Raw genomic sequence first — 23,673 nt, 5'->3', positions numbered from 1 at the left:
AAAAAAAATTAGATTATCTTTATATAGAGAATTTTTATAATATATGCTGTTTGACCATGAATGGCGCATCGTAAAACAAACTATGTCAGATAGGATCTCGATAATTACGATTTATTTTCATTATTATTGTTGTGATTTCAATGTAGTTTCATGAAAAGACTACATATGCAGAGGCTTGGATTATGATTATGTTGGCATTGTTCACAAAATGTGTATAATTACTTTCAAAGTAAAGATTTTACGCGAAAAATCGGACGGATTGTGCACAAATTGACTCGACTGTGTGTGGGACTGTGAGCGTAGAATCCAGTGAAAGTTTTTTTTTCTTTTCGGGGACTCGATCTATATCAAATTTTGGGGTAAATTTTTGGGGCTACTTTTTTATCTTTCGGGGGCTCATTTTTCTTGGGCTAATTTTTCATTAATTAATTTAAAGATGCAGTTTGTTTAGTTTAGTAGCGTAGTGTTACGTAAAAAAAGGCGTACTTTCTGCGTCAAGTTTCTACGCCGAAAGTGCGCGAATTTTGTTAAACATATTAAATTGTTTGCGTCCATCTTGCGTACTTTTTGCGTCCCTCAGGGTATAGTAACGTAGGCCAGCGTACTCTCAGCTCAGCGTAGTTGGTACGCAACTCAACTATGGACCCCACGCCAATTAGTGATCGACCTGCCAGTGTCACAAATAAGGTATTAAAAATATGCTCATCTGACCGTAATTAAATGCCTAAAACCCCTGAGCTTTCGGAGGTTCAGCCCTTTGTACCAGTGGATACCACGCCTGCACTCAAATCGCTTAGAGTTACCTGACCCCCCCCCCCCCCATACTTTAAAAATTGATTTGATGCAAGAACTGTATCAAACTAAAAGTATTATCATGTTTTTAAACGACCATGACGACCGTCTGATTTTCTTGTGAAAACTTTACTTTGAAAAATGATTATCGAAATTCAGTATACAACTATACATGGCCAGAATAATCACAATCTAAGCCCAGGTTTCATACATCTATTCACGAAACTATATTGAAATCGGGGCAATAATAGCAATTTCAAAGTGTTGTTTAGACTCTCCTCACACCACGGACAGGCCTGGCTACTCCGGTCACCGCTACTACATGCTCACACACTCAGCTCCGACAGCACCGCCGACAGCAGCGCTCAGCTGCGGTGGCAATACACTGTGTGGACTCAGGCAGTTTGCAACTGAACTGTCAGTCACGACGTGAAGGCGTACTATCACATATCTATTTGCGCTATTCTTGTTGTGATTTCGATGTAGTTTTCATGAAAAGACCAATAAAACAGAAGCTTGGACTATGATTATGTTGGCATAGATCACAGAATTTGTATAATTATTTACAGAGTAATGATTTTACGTGAAAATAGGTCCATGGTTTGCGCCAGTTGTAGCAATCGCCTCGACTCGAATTGACTGTACTGTGTACGTGTGCATGTGTTTGACCTGAGACAGCCTGTTATACACGTACACTATGGGCGCCCGGTCTACAAAGGATATCTTATTGTAAGATGCCTTACTCAGGGAACGTCGCACCCGTTGCAATTAGATTTGCTACACCCGTTGACGCGGGTTGATTCGCCTCCATCGTGTGTCTCTTTGTCTCTCTTTGATTAGACATGCAGAGGGCGGGTGCACGCCTTGCCGACTCGCTCTCGCAGGTTCGTCGCCTACTTGCAATCCACGACGCCCGCCGTGCTCTCGTCCGCCCGTCCTCCCCGGCACCCCGAAACCGCGTTTAACGGCGTGGACGTCGATCGCGGGGTCGAGGTGGCACGCGGGTTACGGGAGACAGGCCTCGTGGAATTGTGCCACCGTTCCCGCGCCACGGCGGAGGCGAGCGGGGTCGGGGAAAGACGTTTTTGAGGAACCGTTTTGTACCCGTTAGGACCCCCCGCGGCGATTAGTGGTATTAGTAATATAGATTCTCATCCTACCGGTTTACTCGCAGGGACTTTTGGCTCGGTGTACGGCTTCAAGATAAGGGGATAAATACACGACAATGAATGGATAAAATGAATGGGTGAACAAGTACGGAGTGGAAAAAAGGAGACTGAGTTGAAAATAAAGAAGGAGAATAAGGTATTTTTTCAGTAGCTTATAACAGTTGTCGTAAATTGTTATTGATAACTAATTGTATGAAACAGGGACCAGGTTCATAGGTTCAATGTCTCAAAGCAACAAATCAAATCTTCAAAACCATATCTCATTCAATACAAGTATGAATAAACATTGTAAAGATTAACCGAATCAAGATTACCGTTGGACAAACAAATTTTGCATTCAAAATTAAGAGAAGGATTGATCGATATTCCAATATATAATTGACTCAATTGTACATTGCTTTGAAATAGAGAGAGAAGAAATTGGAGTGTATTTTGAGAAAGACATTTCGACATCTATTTTTCTTTCGTTTACTTTAGAGTCAGCTGTGGACAGTGCAAATCGCTCTTTTCTCATTTTATTATTCAAGAATACAAGTTTCTGATGTAAACAGTCATATGCATCTTCCTGATGAACTGGTGTGTTCAAAGTACCACTATTGTTCAGATACGTTTTTTCTTAAATGATTAAACTTTTCAATGAGTCCACTTATCCATCAAAATGTATCATATATCTGCTAATAAAAACTTTCTATAACCATAAATTGAGGGATATAAGCTCCATTATCCTTCTCACGCAATTTATAATGCACTTCATTTTCAGACAACTCACTAAAAGTCTATATTGAGGGAACTACCATACTTCCACTGTCAACTATATAGCAGCTAAATTCAAATATATTGCTTGTCATTGTTGTTGTCGTTCGTAAAGAGGATGAGATAGTAGGCTGTCATAGAATAGAGAGAGAGAGAGAGAGAAAGAGAGAGAGGGGGGGGGGCAAGAGAAAAGGCAAGTATATAATGAAATGGAGAGAGAAGGAAAGTGGGAATGAATATTTTGGAAAATGTAATTATCTTCTAAATATAAAGTAGAGGAATAGGCCTACAATGCAAAGGGAACTATAATAAGAAATACATACACCGATAATCACCAGGCTTATCCCTCACTGTATGGTTGAGGTTGATAAACCCTATAAACAAATTAATCAAATATATATTTAAAACATGGGGAAAGTTGAAAAGAAAAGTTTATCAATTTACTCCTTCGAATGGAATATTATTTTGGAAATCCAACCCGTCCTATCCAACTCCCCTTTTCCTTTTGTCTTCTGCCCCTCCCTTCAAACTCCCTCTCTCTCACCCACCATTTTCCCCTTCATTTTCCTCTCCCAATCTCTCTATCGCACACACATAGTTGTTTAATTTTTCGCCAAAAAAATTATATCAATATACAAATGCATGATCTGAAAAGGGCTGATTATATGTGTTAATGATTAATGTATTTGAATTGTCCTGTTGGAGCAGTATAAATATGTCTTGTGATAAAGTTCAATGCAATATTGCTATATATAGAGCAAAGATAAATGGGGCGTCTTCTTATATATAACATCGACCTTGTTTTCCAAGTTCAATTGGTCTTTAGAGGCAATATATTACTTGAAATTACATTCATTAAGAGCTGAAACCCAACGCGAAAGTTTAATATCCTGAGCCACCTATTGCAGTTGCTTTAAATTAACAAAACCAAGAAAAGTTATTGAGATTTCTAATTTACTACGATAAAGGAAAGGTAACGTCACTTTCATACACTTAGCATTTTCTCATTTTTGTCTACATTATTATTTTGTGAGTGAGTAAACAAGCGGGTAATATTTACCGGGTTATTGAAGTAAAGGTTATATACTAAATAGAAAAATTATAACAAATCCTAGACCTCTCTGCCCTAATATCTTCTTACTTTAAAAGCTTGATGTTTTTCAGTTTTGCGATTTTTAATACCAGGATAGGTTTTGAGGAATCAATATACCAATGACATGCGAGGCTTGGGTCGGGTTAATTCCTTGTTATCGTTGATGTGTCCAAAGTATCACTATTGTTACGAATCAAAATTATAATAACTGATACAACGATATGAGACTATTTATACATCACGCAATATCTCATATGTCGATAAGTAAAAAATGATAACCTATCTAAAGCAAACAACAGGAGTTATGACTTAGCTCTTTTACTTCTCATGCGAAGTGAATCATCTTTCATTTTCAATCCAAGAAGTCGCTGGTTCGTTCTCTGGGTTCTTAGAGTCATATGAATTCAGTGAATCTTGTGGTCTACTACACATTTAGTGTCGATTAGGACTGAATATTGCTTCGCTTGTGTTAAAATAAAAAGAAGTTCAAAGGTAAGTTTTCTTGTCTTTTTAAATAATTAATTTCAGTTGCCTATGTTATTATAACTGTTGTGTGGAAAGGAAGAAGAACATTGCAATGACAGAGGATTAGTCCAATTATGAATCATATTTGTTGAGAAATAGCCGATAATGTTTCGTGCTGAGCGTTTGGCGGGTTTTGGGGGAAGGTAGGGGAAGACAGAGAGCCTACTACATGTATTTATTGCGATAGGTGCTGGCGTGTGATGGTGTCATCATTATGGATTTAAGATCGATTCGAGTGTAAGTTTTCTTTTCTACTTTAAGAATTATTTTGTTCAGTTGCCTTTGTTGCAAAAACTGTTGTGTGGATAGGAAGAAGAAGTTTGCAACGACAAAGGATTAACCAAACTATGAACTATACTAGTTGAGAAATACCCGATATTTGTATCGTGTTCAGAAGAAGCGACAGGAAGACCAACATGGCTACATTTTCTTCCGTATATTGCTGATGCTGAGCGTTTAGTGGGTTTGGGGGGAAGGTAGGGGAAGAAAGAATTCCTACTACATGTATGTATTGCCGTAAATGCCGGTGTGTCAGTGATGGTGTCATCATTATGGTAAGCGGACACTTTTTTTTTTTTTTTTTAAGAGTCCAAAAAAAAATTGCAACGACTCAGCCAGCCGAAAAGTCGCTCAGTGGGAGGGGGGGGGGGGGGGGGTAAGCGGACACTTTTTTAGGTAAGCCGTGGGTATAATTTTTTTTTTTTTTTTTTTTTTTTTTAATAATTAAAAAAAAAAAAGGGGGGCCGGGGTTTGAACCCCCAACCTCCCCCCCCCCCTGCGTACGCCCCTGAACAAACTTATGTATTTGTTTAGATATAGTATGATTTAATTCATACATTTTGTATGAAATTAAATGACTCGCTTTAATTTTAGGGTCCTTGAAATAAAAAAAGATTGTATGCACTCAATTTGTTTGATATGTGAACGACATGTTTTCTCCTAAAGTTATCTCTAATTTAAATTATATCATTGTTAACAATGTAGGTTACTTGCTACCATATCTGCTCCTCATCATGGCGTCCAAGTTCCAAGCAAAGAGAGATGAAAAGGTCAAACTACGCACTCGGAAAGGTCATGACATGGCATGGTCATGTGACATACACGGTGAGCCAATCAAATTTTACTGTAAACAACACGAGATCCCTCTTTGTCATCCATGCGCGACTAAAGATCACCAGAAACCATGTCACCTTGACAATATCGGAGATGTCGTCTTGGAGCTAGTCAGGAAGTTGGATGACAAATGGCTTGAATTAAAGGAAACGAAACCACACTTACATAATATTGACTCTAAAATACAAACTTGTTTAGCTGATGCAAGAAACCATCTTCAATCCATTGCTAGTACGGCAAACGCTACTTTCGAGAATAAAATTGAGAGCGCGAAAGACAAGACAGGGGATACAATTCGTTCGATAAACGAGAGAGCAGATGATGAGGTACGTCTGATTAATGAGAAGAGAGAAAAACGAATCAAATCATGTAACGAAGAAGCAGAACAGCAACAACTAATCATCGAATTAAGCCAAGCAAAAGTCAAGGCAGAGACAAAGGAAATCAGCGAAGTGGTTTCTAAAAAGATAAAAGATCTTAAAACTAAGAATCAGCATGCGATCAGCACTATGGGTAATATTGACGCCAGGATCAAACGAATCAAACAAAATGACAAAACAATAGTAAACGAAGCTCATCAAGTACTTGCATCCCTTAATGATAGTTTGAATTTGAATGTTCATCAAGATGTTATGGACTGCCTTGACCAAATACAGCATAAAGTTCAGGGAGTGAAGTTTGTCGAGTGAGGGTGAAGTAGGTGGGGAACACTACGGGAGAATTGATGGCTATATCGGTAAATGGGAGTTTGTCAAGTCAATCCACATTCCACCGATTGTTAAATACCGACAGGTGTGTGGTTTGATCGGTGCTGATGAGATATGTGTGCAGGACGTACAGAACAATGCAACGTATGTTACAAATATCAGCACTGAACACACACAGAAAGTCATTGAAGGAGGAAGTAGCATGTCTATTACATCATGCGCCCGCATAGACAGCAACGTAATAGTATGTGGTAAGTGGAGGGGAGGCTTCACGGGTGACAGCTTGGATGGATTCATCACTCTCTATGACAGACAATGGAAGGTGATTAGAGACATCAGCATACCGAGGAATAACCGCTCTAATGATACTGGTGCCCGGGGTACTGCTGGTGTGAACGTTGATGTTGACAGGGATGGGATGATCCTCGCTGCTCAGAGCTTTCACTCTAATATTTACGTCATCAACCCTGCTGATGGTAAGATAGAAAACACTATTACGATGCAAGGCGATGTGGTAAAGGGTGAAATACAAGCCTTGTCATCAGGTGATATCGTTGTGAAGACTGGTTTAAAGGAATTCACTGTCATCTCACGATCAGGAGAAGTGAAGGCTGCCATACACTCTGATGAGCGGAGCATGTCGCGGTGTCGCGTTGACAAACTGACAGACACACTCTACACCGCACACTTGGATAGAAAGCGTAGAGTCTACGCAGTTGATCAGGTGCCATGTGATGGTATCATCCAGGCAAGGAGGATCGTGGAATACCATAAACCAGACCGGGGCAGCACCATGTACATTAGCCCATGCCTCGTTACTCCTTCTGGTAACCTTGTAGCTTGTGCCGGCGACAAGCTTTTTGTGTACAAGAAGAGCTTTATTGTATAAGTCATCAGAAATAATAGATGAAATTTCTCATTAACGGAATATTGACTTTTCTGATTATTCATATAACTCAGCTGAAGTTAAATTTAAACATCTGTATTTTCCACGAAGAAAAATATATTGAACACTAATAAAATATATTACTTCGAAATCCCGATGACTTTGAAAAAGATGTTTAAACCTTACCCGTTATACAATAATTGTTTAACTTTCAATAATTACATATTTTATTTCTCAAATATGATAGTAGATGCGATGTACAGTAATTTATAAAATGGGCTACAAAATGTTTGAAGTAGAACAGGTGAACCCTATCTTATATATGTTCATGATTTTTTTCTGAAGCTTTTATGTGAACCACTATTCCATGTATGGGATTAAAATGAAGCATGGATTGAGAAATTAATACTCATTCTAGAAGAAAAAGAAAACAATACATTTATTCCCATTCGGTGGTGTACAAGATTTATACATAATACGAAATCTCAGTAGGCTTAGCCACTTTGAAACGGTAAGAACATTTTATGTTTAAAAACACACATAATAGCTTGACATCGGTAAGAAATAGGTCTTTAAAAAAACTTGCCATTTTCCTTCATTTCCAAAGTCATCGCGATGTTTCAAGAGGGATTTCGGAGGGGCATATTTTGCATCACACCGTTTCATGTTTAAAAGCAGGTCTCAAATCAGTCAAACTGAAAACATCACATGCCTTTTATTATTCTCATCAGTTCTGTAGACTTATTATTCTTTATCTCTTCTGCGGCTTGTATGTTTGTATTCTACATTGAACCTCAATGAGTTGTATATTCTAGTGTTTGTTGTTGTTGTATTTGACAAAAATCAAAATTAACCAAGATCATAGTATCATTAATGTGAGGACTATTGTTCGAAAAACTGACTTTTTTTTTTCTTCATGTCTACGTATAGTATTATATTCAAATTAAATGCATGTGGAATCATGATACATTACTGTGTGCGCTTAAACAAAGATGTATGTACAGGCGATTTAGTAAACCTTACAATCTCTAGCATCTATATCGAATCGTAAAGTATGACTTTGTTATGTTATGTCTTGACATACCGCTGTCAAACATCTTTCCAAACTGGTATAAATGTATCTCAGATCAGTCAAACTGAAAACAGCTCATTCCCTTGATGAATCTCAAGAGTTCAGTATCTCTTGTTAGGTTTGTACGTTTGCATTCTACATTAATCTATCAATAAACTGTACATTCCAGTAAACCTTTCTTTGATTATATTATAACACGCGATATTGGCACTGTCCCTGTTAAAGTGTACTACAACGAATTTGTAATATCACTAACGTGAGGACTATGTGTTAAAAAAAAATCTGTCTTCATTTCTTCGTATGGTATTCCATTTAACGTTATATTCAATTATGTAAATTATTCTTGTTAATGTATAACTGTAAAATGTTGCTTGTACATGTATGCTAAAACTCATTATTTTGTTGAAATAAATAACATTTTAAATTAGATAGAACTATATTATGTGGTATATAAATATGTTATATGATTACAGTTAGCCTATATTTATGTATCTTCACTTTGTTTAAGGTTTCATACCTAGTCATATAGGTAGTGCAACATATGAGGTTATACGGGCTTTAGAATGTGTAACCAAAAAACAAAAACATCGGGTTTGTAAATGCAGTTTGCAAAACTTTGCTTAACATTCTTGCTGACAAAAAGGAAACTGGCTATGGAAATAGGCTTTTAAGAATATTTCAATATTTCAATAGTAACGCTATGTCATTTAAAGAAATTGTTTCATCTTATTCAAATATATCTTTATTCAGTCAAAAATATTACTTGTCAAAGTGCAAAGAGTAGTTCCTAAGCGTTGATGAAACACTCCTTACTATAGAAAGTAGATTGTAAGTCATGTTTATTTTGTTCATTTTCATTATAGTATATATTATTATTCTAGTGACCTTTGTAAAGAAAAATATGTCAACCTGTGTTTTCATTTCATCCGCCCGATTAATTAAAAATGAAACTTAATAAAGAATACTTAATCAATATGTGTCATTCTTTAAGTGTGACTTTTAAAATCAGTTTATTCATAAAAAAGTTTGTTACAAATAGAAAACTAAAATAAGCATACTGTGTAGTTGGAATAGGATTAAGTAATATAAGCGAGAGAAATGGGATAATGTAGATAGAGATGAAAGAGTGAATAAGGAGAGACACCAGTGAGAAAAAAGAAACATAGACCTTTGATTGTACCTAAGATATCATGCATTATTGAAGCATCGAAGAGTATCAGGATTATTTAACAACCTCATGTTGACCACCAGAGGGAGGTAGACCTGCCTTCCTACTGCTAAGCGTTTGACCGTCACAGGGGATTCACAACTGGCTGCATCGCTATAACCATGGTGATTGTTATACAATTGAGGGTGACTGTGATGATGATAATAATGATGGTGGTGACGATGATGACGATGATGGTGATGTATAATCACCATGGTTACTGTTAATACCATGCAGATGAGGCAGAGGATGCTTGTTATAATTATTCATTATCCATGTATGAGAAGCATAGAGGATATGGGTAATACTAAGCTTGGATAACGATACCTCAAAAAGGTTCATATCAATGGAAATATTAATACACAATTTGTATGTCAAAGTAGTAAATCAGAAACTGAACGATATCCATGATTTCGCAAATTGAAATTAAAGTTAGTATTAATTTTTCGATTCTCATGTTGGAAAATTTGATTAAACCTACAATACCATTTTTGTCTAGCTTCTTAAAAGAAAAGAAAAGAAAAAATAAAATAAAAATAAATCATTTTTCAAATTTTTTATCATTTTTCACATTTGATCCAGTACACATGAAAGTCGGATGGTCATAATGCAATGAGTTTCCTTTCCGATGATGCTAAAGGTAATACAAAGTTTTGAGAAATTTTGAAAATTGGGTGGACAGTGATTCTTTACAATTTTGATATATTTGGATGCCCCTGTGGATGTATTATAAGCACTTGAAATTTTAGCCCTTAAAACACTTCTGCTTTCGAGAAAAATTGAATATAAAAAAATACCGGTGCTCCCGGTAAATGTTGATGAATTTCAAATAGCGCCTACGGCCGTACAATGGTAGCTGCGAGAATGAAAATCTCAGACTATATAGTTGTGATTTATATACCTCATACATAGATTGTCATTCACTGATTGGTCAAAACTATATCACATGTCAAAGAGCATTTCGATCTATCAAGTATCATTACGTCAGAGGGTTTGATAGCTACTATCAAACCCTGGGATAGGACCCCTAACCCCTCCCGCGACTTAGTTGCGCACACAAATGTTTTGAATTGCTAGGCTACCGCAATCGCGCGCACGCTTACGCGCAGCGCGTAGGAATTCAATACTCTTGCCTTTAATTTTGACTTGATGTTGAATTTTCTTATTCTGGTGAGTAAATTCCTCTTGATCTCGTTTCCTGTTTTTAGAGCTAGATCTAGACCTACAGCTAGAACTAATCATGAATCAATAAAGAGGATGAGGTATATAAAACAAATATGGACTGCTCTGTAATCGGATGATGGTGGGAACTACCACCATCATCCTCATGAGCAGTCAATATTTGTATAATATAATTTCCAAATAGGAGTAGCTAATCGGTCGATTTTCGTCAAGAAACATTTTTGTATAGCTTAATTAAAATCTTGACCTGAAGAGGAGCTATACAACATAAAGAGTGTATTATTTACAATTTCATAACTTTAGACTCGATTTCAACCGCGACAACGATCACTAAATATTGTAGGATCGTATATGCATCCAACATGTTAATTTGAACCAAATTCATGACCCCATACCAACACTTTGCATTACCTTTAAGCATCATTTAACCTGTGGCTTTGTTGCCTATGGCATGTTAGCAACTTTGTAACATATTGTAACAACATCTGTTCCTCGTACTGAATACGAAATGGTCATTATTGCAATCGATCTATACAGGAAAGACAGCATAAAAAGGGACGAACTGAGGTAAAGGACACAGTGCATAGGAATAGGTCCCAAACATGGGGATTCCTATTTCGGCCCATACCAACCATGATGTAATGGTTCAAAAAATCTCGCCAAGAGATGACGCTCTGCTATGTTATCGAATAGACTGGTTGACTAATGTATGCATAGTAACTTTGATTTGCGGATGGCGTATTTCACTTTAAAACGCTCGGACAAAGTAGTTCACTAGCAGACGATCTTCCTAACGTAATCGCAGGACTTTCATTTTTGGTTTAATTTGAAATTGGTAATCAGTCTATATGCTCTTTAATGGCACAAATATGGATTGTGATATCAGCTCCTTTACAACACAGCTGAATTTATATTTTACTTACTGATATTACACAAGTAAAGTCAATTCATAGACGCCTCTACCTTTACAGTACACCCACGACGTACACCCCTCAGGGATGCCAGTTTTCAGTCAATAGCCTGAATTCAGGCCCTGGCGAGTTATTTTCAGATCAGTGCGATCAGTGTCAACAAGTCAGAGAAAGGATTCTAGAGGGGTTATGATAAGAACATAGATACATATAGTTGAAGATGAGAAAGGATGTGATAATGACCACTTTGCCTTATATCTGGCGCAGCGTTCATGGTCTGTCGCAGAATGTCTTGCTTTATGACCTCTTAGATGAGATGGTGACTAGCTGTATTGAAGGCGATCAGTGCCAACAAGTCAGAGAAAGGATTCTAGAGGTTTATGATAAGAACAGAGATACATGAAGTTGAAGTTGAGAAAGGATGTAATAATGACCACTTATATCAGGCGTAGCGTTCAAGGCCTGTCGCAGTACGTCTTGCTTTCTGACATCTCAGATGAGATGGCTGTATGGAAGGCAATCAGTGCCAACAAGTCTGAGAAATAATTTTAGAAGTTTATAAAAGTTTATGATGAGAGCAGAGATAGTTGGCGATGAATGTCGGGGCCACTTGACATTGGAATTGGCGTGACATGGAACGTGTGACAGAGGACCTCTTGTGACATTTTACTTGCTTGAAACTTGATCTCAATTGTTGGCAAATTGTGTGTGACCTGATCAACCCCATTCGAAATGTATCACAACTCTCCTCTATAATATTTGTCCCAAACTTTATCCTGGTAAAAGGTTTGACCTTATCTCAAATGAAAGTCTTGTACTCTCCTATATAAAGACCACTGCTATAACACACTTTTGAAGTGATTTGAAGTGATAGACCGGAGTGTTGGCTCAGTCAGTAGAGCATCCGCCTCACAACCGGGAGGTCGTGGGTTCGATCCCCGGCCGCGTCATACCAAAAGACGTTAAAAGATGGGAGTTGCTGCTACCTTGTTTGGCGCTCAACAATAAGGGATAGAGCAACGTCGATCTGGCGCTGCTCAGTGGCTGCCGGGCTCACGATCAATTGGGCAAAAAGAATTTTCATTTCGGTTAAATAAAATTTGGAGTGGACTAAAAGATTATTATTATTATTATTATTATTATTATTATTATTATTATTTTGCTATGTCCTCTTCCTTTTGTCCAGCTTCGTTGTACCCTTGTACAGCAAGATTGATACGTTAGGCCCCAAGTCTCCTAAATTAACAGAATTCTTAACTTCAACCCTTGACTTAACACTGTACCAAAGGCTGATCCAATGGCAACCCTAATTTTAACCCTTTAGCTTGAAAGAGATGGTTGAGTGCTGGGAAGAGGTGAAACATGATTTGTGAGCATTATCATTGTTTTATGCAAGTGTGGAAGAACATCAGATACAAAATGTTCCCTGAAAAGTGAAAAGCATCGCTCTTCAAATGCCTTAATATTCTTAATATGGCATGTAACAGCATACATATCGGGACAGATTTTTATGCCACATGTTTATGTAGTTCCATATACATCTATGTGTGTACAGTGCTTATAACTTTACCAAGACTGGTCCAAATTTCTTAACATGTTGATGATTTCAGAACCTTGCAGTACACACCAATACTTATATGCTAGATGATCAACCTTTACTGATCGATTCCACACCGTTTATTTCACAATGCAATCACATGACCAGAACTCAACTATATTTTACCCCCCATGCCTAATAAACATAATTCTCATCCTACCGGTTTACTCGCAGGGACTTTTGGCTCAGTGTACGGCTTCATAATAAGGGGATAAATACACGACAATGAATGGGTAAAAAAGTACGGAGTGGAAAATAGAAGACTGAGTTGAAAATAAAGAAGGAGAAGAAGGTATTTTTTCAGTAGCTTATAACAGTTGTCGTAAATTGTTATTGATAACTAATTGTATGAAACAGGGACCAGGTTCATAGGTTCAATGTCTCAAAGCAACAAATCAAATCTTCAAAACCATATCTCATTCAATACAAGTATGAATAAACATTGTAAAGATTAACCGAATCAAGATTACCGTTGGACAAACAAATTTTGCATTCAAAATTAAGAGAAGGATTGATCGATATTCCAATATATAATTGACTCAATTGTACATTGCTTTGAAATAGAGAGAGAAGAAATTGGAGTGTATTTTGAGAAAGACATTTCGACATCTATTTTTCTTTCGTTTACTTTAGAGTCAGCTGTGGACAGTGCAAATCGCTCTTTTCTCATTTTATTATTTAAGAATACAAGTTTCTGATGTAAACAGTCATATGCATCTTCCTGATGAACTGGTGTGTTCAAAGTACCACTATTGTTCAGATACGTTTTTTCTTAAATGATTAAACTTTTCAATGAGTCCACTTATCCATCAAAATGTATCATATATCTGCTAATAAAAACTTTCTATAACCATAAATTGAGGGATATAAGCTCCATTATCCTTCTCACGCAATTTATAATGCACTTCATTTTCAGACAACTCACTAAAAGTCTATATTGAGGGAACTACCATACTTCCACTGTCAACTATATAGCAGCTAAATTCAAATATATTGCTTGTCATTGTTGTTGTCGTTCGTAAAGAGGATGAGATAGTAGGCCGTCATAGAATAGAGAGAGAGAGAGAAAGAGAGAGAGGGGGGGCAAGAGAAAAGGCAAGTATATAATGAAATGGAGAGAGAAGGAAAGTGGGAATGAATATTTTGGAAAATGTAATTATCTTCTAAATATAAAGTAGAGGAATAGGCCTACAATGCAAAGGGAACTATAATAAGAAATACATACACCGATAATCACCAGGCTTATCCCTCACTGTATGGTTGAGGTTGATAAACCCTATAAACAAATTAATCAAATATATATTTAAAACATGGGGAAAGTTGAAAAGAAAAGTTTATCAATTTACTCCTTCGAATGGAATATTATTTTGGAAATCCAACCCGTCCTATCCAACTCCCCTTTTCCTTTTGTCTTCTGCCCCTCCCTTCAAACTCCCTCTCTCTCACCCACCATTTTCCCCTTCACTTTCCTCTCCCAATCTCTCTATCGCACACACATAGTTGTTTAATTTTTCGCCAAAAAAATTATATCAATATACAAATGCATGATCTGAAAAGGGCTGATTATATGTGTTAATGATTAATGTATTTGAATTGTCCTGTTGGAGCAGTATAAATATGTCTTGTGATAAAGTTCAATGCAATATTGCTATATATAGAGCAAAGATAAATGGGGCGTCTTCTTATATATAACATCGACCTTGTTTTCCAAGTTCAATTGGTCTTTAGAGGCAATATATTACTTGAAATTACATTCATTCAGAGCTGAAACCCAACGCGAAAGTTTAATATCCTGAGCCACCTATTGCAGTTGCTTTAAATTAACAAAACCAAGAAAAGTTATTGAGATTTCTAATTTACTACGATAAAGGAAAGGTAACGTCACTTTCATACACTTAGCATTTTCTCATTTTTGTCTACATTATTATTTTGTGAGTGAGTAAACAAGCGGTAATATTTACCGGGTTATTGAAATAAAGGTTATATACTAAATAGAAAAATTATAACAAATCCTAGACCTCTCTGCCCTAATATCTTCTTACTTTAAAAGCTTGATGTTTTTCAGTTTTGCGATTTTTAATACCAGGATAGGTTTTGATGAATCAAAATACCAATGGCATGCGAGGCTTGGGTCTGGTTAATTCCTTCTTATCATTGATGTGTCCAAAGTATCACTATTGTTACGAATCAAAATTATAATAACTGATAAAAGGATATGAGACTATTTATACATCACCAAATATCTCATATGTCGATAAGTAAAAAATGATAACCTATCTAAAGCAAACAACAGGAGCAATAGCTTCGTTCTTTTACTTCTCATGCGAAGTAAAACATCTTTCATTTTCAATCCAAGAAGTCGTTGGTTCGTTTTCTGGGTTCTTAGAGTCATCTGAATTCAATGCATCTTTTGGTCTACTACGGATGTAGTGTCGATTAGGACTGAAACCTGCTTCGCTTGTGTTAACATAAAACAAATTCAAAAGTAAGTTTTCTTGTCTTTTTGAATAATTCATTTCAGTTGCGTATGTTGTTATAACTGGTGTGTGGAAAGGAAGAATAAGATTGCAATGACAGAGTATTAATCCAAATTATGAATGTTATTAGTTTATAAATACCCGATAATTTTATCGGGCTGAGCGTTTTGCGGGTTTTGGGGTAAGGTAGGGGAAGACAGAAAACCTACTACATGTATTTATTGCCGTAAGTGACGGTGTGTGGTGGTGTCATCATTATGGTGCTGGTGATAATCAGTAGATCGGTAGATCTAGGCTTTTATTAAAGACTTTATAAACCAAACATATTATGCCTATATATTGAAGTTTCAATGACGGTTTTCGGAAAACTATGTTAACTTCTGAGTTAACTACGTACCAAATCGGTATTCTGGGTATGTTTTCTTCTTTCAAGTTACACCCAAGACACGCATAATTATGTGTCATAGTGTATGACTCAGGAAGATATTTTCTTGTAAAATGATTCGCTTTTCATTATTTTGATTAAAATTTGAATTAAATTATACATATTTAGTAAGTACTACGCCAAAGTGATAAAGCGCTTTTAAGGAGAAAAACAGAAATTAATGATTTTGTTTTTACATGATAACCGACATATTTGACCATTTCTACGTCACATTTCGCTGACCAAAATGAGATTTACATAAATGCAGTGATTGTTTAGTATTTGAAACATTCATAACTTCTTTGATACGATTTATTTCAAACTTTGTATGCATTCAATTGACTTGTCTTCTCCTAAAGTCATATCTCTAATCAGGCGCGCCGGAAGCAGTTTGGGATTGGGGGGGGGGGGGGGGGCAAACATTCCAGGGGGCTCACATTCCAGGGGCAGTGACGTAATGAGAAAAAAAGTTCGGAAGGGGGGGGGGGGGCAGACGAAAAATCTGCATCACCACCAGTCTTACACGTTACATGCAGGTCCCGCGGAACGTTTTTCAAAGTGGAGTATTATCGATCAGGTAGAGCGTAAATTGGCGTGGGGTCCAGGGCATGAGCCTCGGCAGGGGGTCAAGGGGCTGAGCCCCCGGAAGCTCAGGGGTTTTAGGTATTTAATTACGGTTAGATGAGCATCCAGGGGCCCTCTGTAAGGCAATTGACATGTTCCAATGGGGGGGGGGGGGGGGGAAGAGCCCCCAGAAGCTCAGAGGTTTTAGGTATTTAATTACGGTCAGATGAGCATCCAGGGGCCCGCCTTAGGGCCCTTGGTGGGGTCCAGGGGGCAGAGCCCCCGGAAGCTCAGGGGTTTTAGGTATTTAATTAAGGTCAGATGAGCATCCAGGGGGCCGCCTCAGGGCCCTTGGTGGGGTCCAGGGGGCAGAGCCCCCAGAAGCTCAGGGGTTTTAGGTATTTAATTAAGGTCAGATGAGCATCCAGGGGGCCGCCTTAGGGCCCTTGGTGGGGTCCAGGGCAAAGCCCCGGAAGCTCAGGGGTTTGAGGTATTTAATTACGGTCAGATGAGCATCCAGGGGGCCGCCTTAGGGCCCGTGGTGGGGTCCAGGGGGCAAAGCCCCGGAAGCTCAGGGGTTTTAGGTATTTAATTAAGGTCAGATGAGCATCCAGGGGGCCGCCTTAGGGCCCTTGGTGGGGTCCAGGGGGCAGAGCCCCCGGAAGCTCAGGGGATTTAGGTATTTAATTAAGGTCAGATGAGCATCCAGGGGGCCGCCTTAGGGCCCTTGGTGGGGTCCAGGGGCAAAGCCCCGGAAGCTCAGGGGTTTTAGGTATTTAATTACGGTCAGATGAGCATCCAGGGGCCCGCCTTAGAGACCTTGTTGGGGTCCAGGGGGCAGAGCCCCTGGAAGCTCGGGGGTTTTAGGTATTTAAATACGGTCAGATGAGCATCCAGGGGCCCGCCTTAGGTCCCTTAGTGGGGTCCGGGGGCAGAGCCCCCGTAAGCTCTGGGGTTTTAAGCATTGAATTACGGTCAGATGAGCATTTTTTATACCTTATTTGTGACATTGGCAGGTCACTTATTTTTTTCTCCGTCTTTCTTTCTTTTTCTCTTTAACATACTTTTTCAAAAAGGAGGGGGGGGGGGGGGGGGGGGGGGGGGGGCGCGAGCCCAGCCACTTTGCAGACCATGACATAAAGGCTTCTAAATAAGCGTATTTCGCCCGACTGTAATTTGGGAATTTCTTATTTTCCAACAAACGCATAAGAAGGTATGACTTACAAAAAAAATGGAGAAAAAATGCCGGAAAATCATGTCACAACATCAACATTTGTATATCACTTGTTTCGAATAAGAAATACATCACCCCCCCCCCCCCATCAGTACGCCAACGTTCAGGGGCTCATGTCTTCTCACCCCTATAACAAAAAAACGGACACGCTTTCCCATTCTCGCACAATATGTCCACGATATGCGCGTATCGCTATTATAGAGACCTCCATTGATAAATACCGTATAGGTGGCATGCGCAATGTTTATGAAATTTAATTCCTGTGAACTTTCCTTTTTCTTTGAATGGAATTGTATATGTGATTTAATTCAGGTTTTTATTATTGTTACGTTCTTTTGGATTAAAAATACAAACCATGTTTACTCCTTTACTGTTTTTTTTGTTTTTTTTGGAGGGGGGGGGGGCGTTTTGGGGGGGCAAAAATGCGTTTTGCCCCCCCCACTTTTTTGACTGGGGGGGGGGGGGGCAACTGCCCCCCCTGCCCCCCCCCCCCCACTTCCGGCGCCTATGTCTCTAATAACATTTGTATTTTTGTTACCGATGCAGGTTTCTTGCTACCATCTGCTTTTATCATGGCGTCCACGTTCCCAGCAGAGAGAGAAGAAAAGGTCAAGCTGCACCCTAGAAAAGGGCATGACATGACATGGTCATGTGACGTACACGGTGAGCCAATCGCTTTTTACTGTAAAGAACACGCATTACCCGTCTGTGACCGATGTGCTATCAAAGATCACCAGAAACCATGTCACCTTGACAATATCGGAGATGTCATCTTGGAGCTGGTTGGGAAGCTGGATGCGAAACGGCTTGAAATAGAAGAAACGAAACCACACTTACAGAATCTTGACTCTAAAATACAAACTTGTTCAGCTGATGCAAGAAACCATCTTCACTCCATCGATGGTGCGGTTAACGCTACGTTCGGGAATAAAATGAAGAGCGTGAAAGACGAGAGACGGGATAAAATTTGTTCGATAAACGAGGAGGCGGAGAAAGACATACGAAAGATCAATGAGAAGAGAGAAAAACGGATCAAATCTTGTAACGAAGAAGTAGAACAGCAACAACTAATCATCAAACAAAGCCAGGCGAAAGTCCTTTTAGAAACAAAGGAAATACACGAAGTGGTTTCTAGAAAGATAAAATATCTCACAAGTAAAAATCAGCATGCAATCAGCACTTTGGATAATATTGACGCAAAGATCAAACAAATTACACAAGACGACAAAACATTGGTGAATGAAGCTCCTCAAGTACTTGCATCCCTTGATGACAATTTAAATGTAAATATTGATCAAGATGTGAGCGACTGTATTGACAGAATACAACGTGAAATTCAGAGAGTGAAGTTTGTAGAGGGTGAAGTAGGTGGGGAACACTACTGGAGAATTGATGGCTATATCGGTAAATGGGAGCTTGTCAAGTCAATTCACATTCCATCGATTGCTAATATCCGTCTGGTGCGTGATTTGATAAGTGATGATGAGATATGTGTGTGGGACGTAACTACTAAAGCAACGTATGTTACAAATATCAGCACTGAACACACACAGGAAGTCATTGAAGGAGGAAGTAACATGTGCATTACATCATGCGCCCTTATAGACAGCAACGTAATAGTATGTGGTAAGTGGAGATGGGACCGAAAGGGTGCTGACAGCTTGATGAGATACATTACTCTATATGACAGACAATGGAAAAAAGTTAGAAACATCAGCATACCGAGGAATATTAACTTTGATCATACTAGTGTGTACGTTGATGTTGACAGGGATGGGATGATCCTCGCAGCTCTGTACGATCAGTCTAATATCTACGTCATCAACCCTGATGATGGTAAGATAGTTAACACCATTACGATGCAGGGAAAAGAGGTGGTAGGTAAGATACAAGCCTTGTCATCAGGTGATATCGTTATGAAGACAGAAAATAATGGATTCACTGTCATCTCACGATCAGGAGAAGAAAAGGTTGCCATACACTGCGATGAGTGGCACTTGCTCCGGTGTCGCGTTGACAAACTGACAGACACACTCTACATCACATACTGGGATCAAGAGCGTAAGATCTCCGCAGTTGATCAGGTGTCATGTGATGGCATTATCCAGGCAAGGAGGATCGTGGAATACGATGAATCAGACGGATGCTCTGTCACTAACCCATGCCTCGTATCTCCTTTTGGTAACCTTGTAGCTTGTAATGGAGACAATGTTTTTGTGTACAAAAGGAGATTTAGTGTATAAGTCATTAGAAGAAATATATGAAATTCCTCATATTGCAGGCCTAATTTGCCTCAATGGTGTGTTATCAAATTGTTCGAATAACCAAGCTAATTAGAAGTTATCAGAAAGTCCACACCCGGAATACAATGATGTTTACATTTCAAAAACTACACAATATTTCATTTCTGAATAAGATAAAGGAGATTCGAATTACAGTAATTCATAAATAGGGTACCTAATTGTTAAAGTAAACCTTTATAAACGATTTATTTTTTATTTTAATGTTTTTTCCCAAGCTATCATATTGACCAAGATTCAAGTGGCTGTGATCAAAATTATGCATGGATTGGAAAATGACTACTTAAAAACACCAAAACAAGAGTCAAAACTATTTTCGGTGGTACACATTGTTTTTAGATTGATACAAAGTCTCAAAAGGTTTAGCCACTTTGGAACAGAGGGGAAATGTTATTTTTAAAACAATACAGAAAAGCTTGACATCGATCATAAATGGCTCGCTCTAAGATTTCGCAAATGTTTCCATTTCCAAAATCATCGCGAGATATCAAGAGGGATTTCATGTTCAAAGCAGGTTTCATCAATATAATGTCAATGATGTGTAGCTGACACAGGGATGGTCATGTCCAGATCTTATGAAGTTGTGTCGATAAGTTTAGGAACTGAGAAATTGAATTCTCAATATTGATTTATTATTGTTTATTGTTTATAATTATTTATTTAAATTAATTACTAATTTAACATAAAGCAACAACAAAAAAAAACAAAAAAATACCATTGGGTTTTTAAAGGCAGTTTGCAAACATGTCTTATTATATAGCTGATAAAGAGAAATCTAGTTAATATTGGAACATGCTTTTTACGTTTATCTTCAGTGTAATACTTTGTCAAACGAATGGATTGTTTTATATCATCCAAATATGATTGTCTTTAGTATTAAAAAAACAATTATAAAAATTAAAAAAATAACAATTACTTGTCAAAGCTGTAAAATGTAGTTCCTAAGCATTGACGAAACAATCCTTACTATGAACAGTAGTTTTGGTAGTAATGTTTATTTTGTTAATTTTCATTCTGGTATATGTTATTATTTGTTTACCTGGAACATATGCAAAGTAAACAATGTCAACCCGGCTTTTCATTTCATCAGCTCAAACAATTAAAATAAACGTAATCAACTACAGTATTTGTCATTCTTTAAGTATGATTTTTTTAAATCAAAGAACTAAGAATACTAATATTTGTTACAAATATAAAAATGTACAATCATTAAGCGTAGTTGAAATAGGTTTAAGTAATATAAGCGAGAGAAATGGGGAAACGTAGACAGAGCGTGAGAGAGAGAGAGCGAGAGAGAGAGAGGAAGGAAGAAAGGGGGTAGAGGGAGTGGGGAGACAGAAGTTTAACACAAATGCAAAAATGAAAACAAACAAAGAACTAGACCATTGGTTGTGCCTAAGATACACGAGCGTTATCATTGTTATTATGCAAGCGTTGAATAACATCAAATAAAAAATGTTTTCCCTGAAAAGCATGACTCTTCAAATACCTACATATTCTAAATATGACTGGTAACAGCTTTAAAATGAGGCCTGATTTGTATACACATGTTTGTGTAGTCCCATATACACATTTTTTTTTTGTTGTTGATTTGATTTTGATTTTATTTCTGCATTTTTTCCATATAAAATATAACTGAATAACAAAGAACATATAAATGTAAGGTATAATACAACATAAACAAAAAATAATTTCTTCATGTCAAAAATGTTTTTTAACATAATATATGTACATATGATAACGAAACTTAATATTTCCATAACATGTAATCATAAATTTAAAGTATTATCCGAACGTTCTATTGGAAAAGTGCAGGAGACCGCAATCATAAGCAAGGCTTGACAAGGATGGCGGCCTCAAAAAAAAAAAAAAAATCTTAAGGTAAACCTTAAAATGAAAGTGTTCAAATGATCATTGTGTATGAGTTTGTGAGTGTGTTGTGCAAGTGTATATATATATATATATTGTGTGTGTGTGTGTGTGTGTGTGTGTGTACATGTGCATGTGCACGCGAGCGTGCTTGTTTGTATGTGTTTGTAACGAATAGTGGAAGTGCACGTAGCTCTGTGTGGTATAGTGGATTGGAAACAAATATAGCCTTTACAATAAAGGAAACTAAGAATACGAAATAGATAACAAAATTTGCAAAACTGGGTTGCAATGAGACCAAAATTTGTCAATTGCCTACTGCATGTTGAAATCAGTTATGTAGATACTTCGATATAAGAGTTTTTTTGAGAGATGCTTTAAAAGAATAGAGAGATGAACAATGCCTTATTAAATTTGGTAAGGAGTTCCAAACATCTGGTCCATGATGTCTTACTGATTTTTGTGCTAAAAGTATTTTAGGATTTTCTAAGTGATAATTTGTTGAACAACGGGTGGGGTATGTGTGAATGTTTGAGTTTAAACTGTAAATATTGTGGAATAGGGATGGTAGTTGATTATGAGAATATTTATACATAAAAATGCATGTCTGAAAATGTGAATATCTTGTATTTTTAATGTTTTTAAACGCTGAAATAAAGGTTCCGTGTGTGATATATAATGTGAGTTAGTGATCATGCGAATCGCTCTCTTTTGAAGCAAAAATACGGAATTAATTCTTGTTAAACTACAATTACCCCATACAATATTACAATATATCATGTGTGATAAAATTAGAGAATTGTATAATATAATCATAGATCTTTCAGAAAGAATTTTTTTTAACTTATACAGTATTCCAATATTCCTTGATATTGATGTATGTATATTACGTATATGCTCATTAAAATTTAGATGAGAGTCAATAGTGATTCCTAAAAAATTAACAGATTGTTTTTCAGTGAGAGACAAGCCATCAATCTCAATATTACAATTTCTTATATCGTGTACGTTGGTCTGTTTAAAATGAATGAAATTTGTTTTACTAAGATTTAATGACAATTTATTAGATTTAAACCACCTAGAAATTTTCATTAATTCACAGTTTAACCGCGTTATGAGCGTATCAAAGTTTTTATGGGAATAAGAAATACTCGTATCATCAGCAAAGACGATAAAATTTAAAAGTGAAGAGGTTTCAATAATATCATTTATATAAATAATAAAAAGCAATGGACCCAATATAGATCCTTGCGGTACTCCACATTTAATTGTTAATTTTGTTGAATCATGATTTTGGAAAGATACATATTGTTGTCTGTCTTGTAAATAATTAGTAAACCATGAAAGAGCTTGACCTCTTACGCCATAGTATTGTAATTTATGAATTAATATTTTATGATCAATCGTATCAAAAGCTTTTGACAAGTCCATAAATACTCCAACAATATGTTCACTGTTCGCAAAAGCCTCAATTATTTTATCATACATATGCAAAATTGCGTAATCGGTAGAATGACCAATTCTAAATCCGAACTGGTTAGGAATCAATGAACTATTTTTTTTGTAAGAAAGTGTTAAGTCTTTTATATATTATTTTTTCGAGAATTTTAGAGATACTTGGTAATAATGAAATTGGCCTATAATTACTTATTACTGAGGAATCGTCCTTTTTATAAATAGGAATCACTTTAGCGATTTTAAGCAAATGTGGGCATACACCCGTTGAAATTGATAAATTAAATATATATGTCAGGGGGGTTACGATATTAAAGATTATTTGTTTTAATAAGTGAACACT

This window comes from Strongylocentrotus purpuratus, unplaced genomic scaffold, assembly GCF_000002235.5.
Source record: "Strongylocentrotus purpuratus isolate Spur 01 unplaced genomic scaffold, Spur_5.0 spur5_scaffold_20, whole genome shotgun sequence".
NCBI classification, from domain to species: Eukaryota; Metazoa; Echinodermata; class Echinoidea; order Camarodonta; family Strongylocentrotidae; genus Strongylocentrotus; species Strongylocentrotus purpuratus.
This window is presented reverse-complemented; position numbering follows the sequence as displayed.